This window comes from Megalops cyprinoides, chromosome 24 (assembly GCF_013368585.1).
Source record: "Megalops cyprinoides isolate fMegCyp1 chromosome 24, fMegCyp1.pri, whole genome shotgun sequence".
In the NCBI taxonomy this organism is placed as follows: Eukaryota; Metazoa; Chordata; class Actinopteri; order Elopiformes; family Megalopidae; genus Megalops; species Megalops cyprinoides.
This window is the reverse complement of record NC_050606.1, coordinates 2,369,455-2,380,465: the sequence shown is the minus strand read 5'-3', so window position 1 is coordinate 2,380,465 and position 11,011 is coordinate 2,369,455.

Genomic DNA, 11,011 nt, shown 5'->3' with positions numbered 1-11,011 from the left:
ACATACACACCAGGAAATTGAGTTTCAGGAGGTATTTATGAATTTGTGTACCCCTGGTTTAAAAAATCTTTAAAACAGTCTACATTGATGACACGGGCCCAGAGAAGAGACGGCTGCACAAATTAGTCACCGGGCCAAGTTGCACAGATGACGCTGCGTTCGGAGTTCGCTAAGCTAATCGTCCCTTCCTGGCTCATCGGTCACCTCGACGTAAACCTGCATCTGCTGCTGTGTCACCTCAGCTGTGACTTCCAGAAAGCCATGCGCGACCTTATCGCTGTATATCTTTACAGTCACTAAGCAATCCCAACAGACAGAACTGAGCCATTAAAAAATTCATTTATATGCTTCACCTTCACGCCTGAATGCAGTAAGTGAGACACGAGCATGACACAATGTTCTTTTTTTGCACTTATCCACTTAACTAAATAAACTGAGGTAAAAATAGCAGGTCCTCGATGTAAAACAGCAATTCGTACTAACAGATGTTAGACTGGGGCTACATTCTGGAACCCAAGTAAGCAATTATATTGTTGATTTTTTTTGGTAATTACAATAGAAAAGAAAAAGAAATTGGTACCCATTCATTGTTGTAGCAATCATTCTGTAATTGGTTCTGCAATCATTTAAACATGCTGTGGGTTTTAATTCTATTGAAATTAAACAGGAAATTGAGTTACCTGTAACAGCGTGTTCATTATTTTTGTAAAACAGATGATTATAGCGGAGCAGATGACATATTTCAAAAGCTGGTTAAGCTCTCTTTGAAATGCAGAATGGATTTTAAAAACACCATTCAGAGATAAATGACTGCTTATCTCCCTTGATGCCTTTGGGTCTGATTTTTTAGGAAGGCGGCTCAGGAGTCAGACACTAGCATAGTTTGTCAGGTACCAGTGTAGCAGGGTATCGCTCTCACTCAATTACCCACCGCAAACATCACTCTAAGAGATGCAAGCCACTTGTTTTATTGCAAGTAGCTCATTAGTGGGCGGCAGTGTAGCATAGTGGTTAAGGAGCAGGACTCGTAACCGAAAGGTTGCCTGTTCAATCCCCGCTGGGACACTGCTGCTGTACCCTTGGGCAAGGTACTTAACCCACTGGTGCCTCAGTAAATATCCAGCTGTATAAATGGATAACATTGTAAAGAACTGTAACCTATGTAAGTCGCTTTGGATAAAAGCGTCTGCTAAATGAATAAATGTAAATGTAAATTAGTATCTTATCGGTTATACAGTATTGCTACGCAAACTGGTTGCTCACCTTTATTGAATATTTGTGGTTTCTTCATCTAATTCAGCCCAAGCTACCTAGATAGATGATCACCCAATCCCTTTCTCCTGGAGCTCAACTGCCGAGCAAGGGAATGCAGTACATGTTAGTAATGGCCTGTGGTTCAAGTTGAGTCGGTCTCTACGCAGGAACCACTGCATGGAGGTGATAAGAAAGGCCACAAGATCCCAGAAAAGTTTTAGAGTAAACTCATCTCATAACACAAAGCAACGTAACACAGCACAACACAGAGGTGGGCAAAGCAGGGGGGGTTAAAATAAATCCTACTACAATAGCATGCGTGGCACACAGCATGGGCCAAAGTGATGCATGCTCAGTGAACTGGAAACATCAGGCAAAAAGACAGGAATTAAAGGAGACAAAGCCATGACCAGCAACCGGCCAATCAGGTCACAATGTCAAACTGGCATAAAAGGCTAAGGGGAGTTGATTGGGCTTTTTCTCCTCCTGAGATGAGCACTCCCATCTCATCTCAAGATATATTTACTTGTGTTTGACCGAAAAGAGAACAGTGATGTGGGCTGATACATCTATTTGTGATCGATTTGAATAAACTACATATTCATGATACATTTATGTCTCACGCTTTTGTCTGAAAATGTGTGTCTCTTTGTTATGACAGAAACTGGGAAATAAAAAAATCAGCCAAGCAATCTTCACTAATCCCCAATTAGAGCTCGAACGCTGAGTTCCTGACTATGAATCTCTAAAGTAGGAGTTATTCTGTATACTTGAGGGCCAAATGGTAATCATTTTTGAGTTTTTCATGTAATCCTAGCAAATTAAGCATATAAATGAATAAATAAAAAACACAATGTAGTCAGGCTTAAAATGAAATATGACCCAGTCCATGTTTCTTCTCATTATTATATTTTCTCTTAACCAGTCTTCATGTATTCAGAGCATAATAATAATAATAATGCATGCAACTACAGGATTTATTGATTGATATGAAATATTGACTTGTCACTACATATGATTGATCAACATTATATCATGGGTGTCAGAATTCTGGGTTCATCCTGCTAAATCACAGACAGTATTTTGCCTAGCGATATATCAAAAATGTATACATTTTTTAGAAAAGAAAAGAAAAGCATGGCCCCACTGGTAAATAAAACAGTGAGTCTTCAAAAAGAAAAGAAATACCTGGGGGGGGGGTGCAAGCTTTTGTTTTCTTGTTCTGGAAATCAGATTTTTGCATTTCAAGAAGAAAAAAAAAAGATTTGTTTATTAATTAATTCATTCATTTTGCATGTATTTGGGGCAGTTACCCCCACACACGGATGCCGTGACCTAGATCACGGCCGTCATAGATGTGAGTGTCACATGATCACTGTGCTCTTCCCTGCAGCGATCACTGGAAGCCAGTGACCTCGGCTCACCTGCAGAGAGGCCCTGCACATGAATGAGTCCAGTAATGGACTCAGGGGGATTTCTGAGCAAAGCCAACAGAAGCAGAACTAACAGCAAGTCTTCAGGAACCTGTCTGCCTCACAGCATGCATGGCTAAGGGCCCGGAGTCACAGGCCTCACACTCTGTTACTTTACCAGGTAATCACAGAACGCAATGCAGATTTAGGGTGTCTGTATGTGACAGGTGACATTTTACACTTGGGCGGCAGTGTAGCATAGTAGTTAAGGAGGGGGACTCATAACCGAAAAGTTGCTGGTTCAACTCCCCAAGGGGGCACTGCCCTCGGGCAAGGTACGTAACCCACAGCTGGCTCAGTAAATATCCAGCTGTATAAATGGATAACATTGGAAAACCCTGTAACTTTGGAAAAACGCCAGTAATGTACTAATGATTTTTAACAATATTTCACCACGATCTCAATAACTACTATTGTTTGGATCAGCACTCACACATGGAAATGAGTGGCATTTGCACACCTGCAGCTCCACGGGACGTTTTCCTCACTAGTGCCCCATCACTGCGGCTCCCTCTGCTCCCACATCAGCAGACCAAAGGCCGGGTCCATGCTCACCCTCACACAGCTCCACACGTTGCTGAACTTCCACTCAGCCTCTCAGGGAGGTGCTCATTACCCCTGCGTGGAGGAGGGAGACGGGCGTCCAGAGGACGAACCAAAATCACGTAAGATGGAACCTTTCAGGGTGAGGTTTTTCTGGAAAGGTGTGCAACCTGCCATGGTATGCTGCATTGCCTGTGTGTGTGTGTGTGTGTGTGTGTGAATTTTAAATGGCTATCCTGCACTGGCCTGCCCCTTCCTTCTAATGCTGGAATTCCTCCTCTTTGCTGGAATGTGAATCCCATCTGTATATTGTGGAAGCCAGTCTTTCTGTGGAATTCTGTGGGGGGGGGTTGAGTAGTCTGGAGATGGCTGATGTCTTAATGTTCCGCTATCACATTCGTCACCCCAACAACTGAAGAACATAAAGCAAGCTGCCTTTGCTGACCCCAGACCAGTCGGCACCTCCACAGAAAGACTCCTTATTGGCCAGGAGCCACAGTGCCATTTCCTGAAGAGGACAATCTGTCCTGCCCTGCATGTAAGGGTTGATTTCCTGGAACAGTTTCTGATGACTGAAAGTCTTCTTTTCATTAGGAACTACAGTACTTGACCTGCACTTACTCATAATAGCATTTCTTTCGTTTCACTCACAGTTCTTGCTAAGTTAATCACACTTGTCCACTTGCAGCTGGTGAGTAGATTTTATTATTTTTATACCGGAGACACAATGATTTCATTGCATTTATTAGATTTCTGGAGGAGGGAGGCGGATGGGGGTAATAGGCTCCCTTAGAAAAGCAAGCTTTTTAAAAGCATAGTTCTACTTTTTCTTGGATATATGCATTTCTCATGACTTCTGCTCCTGAGAGAGACCAGCTGAGCAAATGCAAAACTCCGGCAGCTGCCAGTGTATGATCATGCCTTGAATCGGTATGGACCCAAATTCAGCTTATATAAAAACGTTATTGCCTCCCCACCATTAAACACATCAGAATATACTGTGTGTGTGTGTGTGTGTGTGTGTGTGTGTGTGTGTATAAATATATATATATATATACACACACTTATATTCTTCTGTCTGTAGAAAAAAACTTACATCCAATTAGTTTAAATAAAAACCCATGTAAACACGTTCTAAAAAGCCAATTTCGTGAGATAAAAGTCCTTTTAAGCTCAAATTCAAAAAGAAGAAGAAAAAAAAAAACATTAAAGCCAGCAAAGGGGGAAGTAAAAGACTTGGATTTAGTTTAGTTTAGTTTGTAGTTAGAGTTACATTCTGAAATATTCATATTCTGTTTCTTTCTCCCCTGAAGGAGCAATTTAATTAGCAAAATACATTGACTCTGAAATGCAAACCCTATAACTGCAGCATCTTCTACCTACTTGTGTGCTTTCCCTGCCTCTGTCTGGCTCTCCCTGCCAAAGTAAACCACTTTTAAAGAGATTTGGGCACTGCAGGAGTGCAGTCTCTCACACCGGTGTAACATTATCATATTTATATACAGAGAGAGAGAGAGAGAAAAAAAAACTACCTCATTGATTTGGTCACTGGCCATTTATTTCCAGTTTGAATAAGATCCTGCTTTATGTAGCCAGGTCATGTAATTTTGCTTCATGGAATTCTGGCTATTTAAGTGCTCCATTTTACTGTCTGCTAATACGAGGTGGTGAAGTGGGCCACGGAGGTCATATATAAAAACTCATCAGGCTATGATAAAATAATATATTACACTTTTCTCTTTAGCGGTTCGTTGGGGTGGTCATGCTCCATGATGTATCCTAATTAGAAATGTGGCAGAGCGGTTTTTACGGTCCCATCCTGACATGTTCTCTTAAGCAATCAGTTCTCTTTTTTGGTGAAGTTTAATATTATTGTAAATTACAGTCATATCATGTCATAATACATTTACAAAAAATTACAAAGTCATATTTAACGTATCTATGTCATATTATCATGAAAACAATGCATGCACCGGTGTATGTATGTATATTATGCATATACACTTACTGCCAAATTACTAGTATGATTTTATAATAAGCCCTTTCCCCTTTATTAAAGTATCATATTTACTGATATATAAAAAGGATCTGTTAGGATCAGTTAGGCTGACAGTGTAAGAATAAAGAAAAACAGAGAATGAAAGATAAAAGAAGAAAAAAGAACAAAGCCACACCTGTACAGCTGCCCCCCCGCGCCCCCCTGTGCCCCATTCTCCTTCACAGTGCCTACAGTATCTGACTCTCCGAATCCCAGGCATAAAGGTTACACCGTTTGGCTCAGTGAATGTTTGACTAGATATGTAACGTAAATGTTGTAAAGAAAAGGAATCCGTGTGGAACTGTGCTCCCCTATCTGCCTGACTTTTCTCTTTTCTGTACATTTTATTCACTTATTCACTGACTAAATGGAAAAAAAAAACATTGTATAAGAGTCAGTGCGGTGTTTCAGAACAATTTAAAAAACATGATTTTCCCTTTTTACCTTTAATTCTGTACTTGTTATAGGCCATTTTATTGCCAGAGCATTGGTTCACAGGCGTTGACAGTATTTATTTAGGGAATGTTGTCAGTATCTGCTATTACTCTGGGCCCAGTGCTCCCTCTCAATCACATCATAGACCTTTATAATGTGATTTGGTTGGTGTCCCACAGGGCTCCGTTTCAGGACACATTTGATTTCATTCATATGCTTCACTGGGCCACTGTGTTTTATATTAGGTTTCAAACATCACTGTTACAATTCAACCCACCTCAGATTAATGCAACTACCCCTGTCCTGTCCTTATAGGACAGTAAATGGTCTTGGAGAATGGGAACTGCTAATCAGGTTTCAGGTTTTAATCTTAGTTTGGGCATTGCCATTTGCACCCTTGGCCAAAGGGGATATCCATCTTGAGTTGTTTCAGTGAATATACAGATATATAAATTGATATCAAAAAATGCAAGATATTTACATTATCCTGGATAACATCTGAAGATATATATGAGGCATGCCAATGATCCAGTCAGATCTAAAAGTAGCAAGTCATCTTTAGTATTTCTCATTTCTTACATTGCATACCAGAGTACATGGTTGTAACCATAGTAGAGTAATGTATATACAATGTCTTGCTTCACACTGTGTAAGGCCTTTTATTGGAGTAAAAAGGCTTGCTTTGAACAAAGAATTTGCTGTCACATTATCCAAACTGTAATCCTCATCTTTTGTTTCTCACTTTGCAACAGGATTTGTGTCTGACGAACCGAGCCAAACAATTAACCGCATTTAGAACAACCACCTACTTTGTACAATGTAAACCTGTGTGCTTTTAAAAAGACTTCTCCTTTGTACGTGTGTGTGTGCGCGCCTATACCTACATAAAATCATAAATGTGAAATCACTACAGGTGAATGAATAATTTACCTTGGGTGAGCATGAGTAAAATGCTTGGAATTTCAGAGGAAGTTTAAAATAGAACCTTCTCAGGAAAGGACTCAAAGTGGCACAAGGGATTTATATTGGGCCACACTAAAAGAAATGCAGAAACCCAGCTTCCTCTTCCCCACCGCACTAACACAGAAACTCCACTTCCTCTTCCCCACCGCAGTAACGCAGAAACCCAGCTTCCTCCCCCCACCGCACTAACGCAGAAACCCAGCTTCCTCTTCCCCACCGCACTAACGCAGAAACCCAGCTTCCTCCCCCCACCGCACTAACGCAGAAACCCAGCTTCCTCTTCCCCACCGCACTAACGCAGAAACCCAGCTTCCTCCCCCCACCGCACTAACGCAGAAACTCCACTTCCTCCCCCCACCGCACTAACACAGAAACCCAGCTTCCTCCCCCCACCGCACTAACACAGAAACTCCACTTCCTCTTCCCCACCGCACTAACGCAGAAACTCCACTTCCTCTTCCCCACCGCACTAACGCAGAAACCCAGCTTCCTCCCCCCACCGCACTAACACAGAAACCCAGCTTCCTCCCCCCACCGCACTAACACAGAAACCCAGCTTCCTCCCCCCACCGCACTAATGCAGAAACTCCACTTCCTCTTCCCCACCGCACTAACACAGAAACCCAGCTTCCTCCCCCCACCGCACTAACGCAGAAACCCAGCTTCCTCCCCCCACCGCACTAACACAGAAACCCAGCTTCCTCCCCCCACCGCACTAACACAGAAACCCAGCTTCCTCCCCCCACCGCACTAATGCAGAAACTCCACTTCCTCTTCCCCACCGCACTAACACAGAAACCCAGCTTCCTCTTCCCCACCGCACTAACGCAGAAACCCAGCTTCCTCCCCCCACCGCACTAACGCAGAAACCCAGCTTCCTCCCCCCACCGCACTAATGCAGAAACTCCACTTCCTCTTCCCCACCGCACTAACACAGAAACCCAGCTTCCTCCCCCCACCGCACTAACACAGAAACCCAGCTTCCTCCCCCCACCGCACTAACGCAGAAACTCCACTTCCTCTTCCCCACCGCACTAACGCAGAAACCCAGCTTCCTCCCCCCACCGCACTAACACAGAAACCCAGCTTCCTCCCCCCACCGCACTAACACAGAAACCCAGCTTCCTCCCCCCACCGCACTAATGCAGAAACTCCACTTCCTCTTCCCCACCGCACTAACACAGAAACTCAGCTTCCTCCTCTGAAAAAATGAGTCTTTGTCCAGGAGGGAGAGGCAGTGTTCACGGCGAGCACTGTCGGGTTTCGGATTTGAGCGGGACCCCATGGGAAATGGCAGAGGCGGTGTTCCAGGGTTCGTGAGGGACAGGTGAACCGCGGGGCACGTTCCTCCTGATCAGTCTCATGATGAGACAGGAATTCCGCTGAGAGAAATTAATATTTATGCGGGATGTTTTTTTTTTGTGTAGTGTGCAAGCTGTACAGTACTTAAGTGGGAGAGGAGTGTTATGAATGATTACATAAAGGTAGACACTCATTACGAGAATAAGGCACTCGAGAGGATTTGAACAGGTCACATGTGATCTTTGGATAATGTTTGACTATGCCGTAGGAGGGTCGTGCCAGCCAGTTCTTCATTGTTAATCACCATCAGTATGAGCAACAATATGCTAAGTTGCACACCACTATGAGGACATGATTTTAGTTTCTAAAGCCATATGACACAATCATTTTGTCTCATTTCCACTTATGCATAATGCAGAGTTTGCTCATTTCCAGCTTTGAATTTGTTTGTTTTCATGTCTTACTTTTGACACAAAATCACAAATGGCCAGTTCAGTTGTAAATGGTCCACAGCCACCCCCCAGTTTTATTGTTTTAAACGTTACTTTCGATGTTTCATACAGAGCTGCAAACGGACTAAACTGCACCTCTATATATGTATTGGTAACATTGTAAATCCTGGATAAGAGACTGCTATTACTAATAACAGTAATAATATAAAAATGACATCATCATAAGAAAAACATACTTTTAAATCAGATATTATATTTAACTAATTTATTAATCTTGATTTCAGAACTCCGACTGATATTACCGACATTGGCAACACAATTTTAAGGTCCAAATAAATTCACAGATTGCAATTTACACTTTAAGCACTGTCCATACTGTGCAGCACAGACTAATTCTCAGACGGCTTACAAAGCTGCTCAGTTTGTGAAAGCATTCTGCTCTGGAGTGAATGCATGCAGTCTGAGATGAGGTCCCAGTAGGCAGCAGGAGGGCTTTTCGCTTGCAGTTTGTGATCTCCGATGCTGAGACTCCTGGCATAAATCTCACTGCACAAAAAAGGCCGTTTAGGATCAGGTACAGTGTTTCATTTGGAAACTGAAATCGAAATTTCATTGTAGCATTCCAAAGGTTGGAATTACAGTGTGTAACTGGAAACTCGGTTGGAAACCCCACGTCTACCTGGACAGGCAGTGCTTAACTTTACACACACACAATTCGCATGCACACACACTCATGCACGCACGCACACACACACACACACACACACACACACACACACACACACACACACACACACACACACACATACCCCCTGTCCTTGCCGCACAGAATCCCCTCCCTCAGGGGTGACACTTCACAGACCGTCAGCAATTACACAGTAATGGATCACACATCTCTCACATCTCTCTCACGGATCTCCTCCTTCCAGACGCACAATTATTGCACATCATACATCACTGCGACATGCCTCTGCACACACGACACCCAACCGTGGTTAATACAGCCCTAATAACAGACTGTGGTCCCCGCGCCCTGCGTGAGCACGCCGGACCCACCCGGCTTACACCACCACAAACCGCCATCACACAGCCCACAGAGGCCAGACTGCCACACCCTCAGTGTGCCAGATACATTAAATTATGCATTAGTGGCACAAGCACAAAGCTGAATATCCCCACTTGGAACGGCTACATTTGGATCAATAAACTGCTACTACCGCTGCGTTGTCTCACGCATCAGCTCTACACAAACGAAATAGCAATGACATACGATACACAGATGACCTCTTCCACGCCCTCGCTCTCTGACGACAGGATTGCATGTGAATCATGCAAACGCACTTGATTGAAATTAGTATTGATATTGAGATTACCGCCTTAACGTTAGCATAGGCTGACTTTACAGAGGCCGCGCATCTTACGTTCTCTTTGGCAGTTTCCCCTGAGAGAGCCGTTTCTATCCCTCCAACCCATTTACCACACGTGTGCCCTGAACATACTGGAGTTTAAACATGCAACCACTAGCAACAGAAAATAACGCAGATCCCAAACAAATCATTAATGAAAAGGTAAAAGGTGAAGATCAACTGCCTAATCTTTATCACAGTGATTACTCACACGTACTAAATGCAAACCACAGGGGTAAAGGCAGTAATAATTAAGACGAGAACCTCTGGCTGGTCTGTAAACACAGTAACCTCCTGCACAGTTATGCCCATTTGCGCTCCCACAGAGCGAATGGGAATGTGTAAATATACCCAGGAGAACGCCACCGGCCAATGACATGCCATGAATAATTCAGCGCTGCGAGGATTATGACCGTTTTTATTGGCCCTTTATTACTCCGGTCCCCTTGTTGATATGATGGTGGAGACAGGGGTTGAAACTGCAGGACCCGTTCGGGAAAAAAACGGCCTCAGGGCATTTATATGGCTGTTACGCACTGTGTAGTCTAATGGAAAAGAGTCACGCAAGGAAACATAACACAAGAGGACGCATAATACATAATCCACGTACAAGAATGACACCCAACCCAGGCCGGAGACGGGTGTGTCTGTATGTCAAACACATGTCTCTCTGAGGCAGGTGACCAAGGCTGATAAACGTGCCGGTGTTTTCCACCAAAATCGCATTCAGTTCTGAAGCTGGGTTTCTCGCTGTTTGGGTTTGAGTTTTCAAACACTCCGGGAGTACAGTCACATCTGCTCGATCTGAGGAGATGATTGGTTCGGGCACCTGTTGGAGGATCTCTGCTGCGTGTGGTGACCTTACCTTCACTGTGAGGCGCCTGCGTTCCATCCACGAGCCGATGCTGCATGAGAGCAAACTCGTCACAGGTGAAGGCGGCGGCGCTCCCCGTCAGAAATGACGATAGCCCTCCCAACTGCACAGCAGTTACAGTTTAGACTGTAAATGACTATACCGACTTTCTGCATATTGAATACTGAATTGTGAATATTCACTCAGGTAATTCGGATGAGGTACCCTGACCAGGGATCCAACAGCAACAGTCTGCAGGAGAATCGAACCCGTAACCTTTATGTTACCAGCCC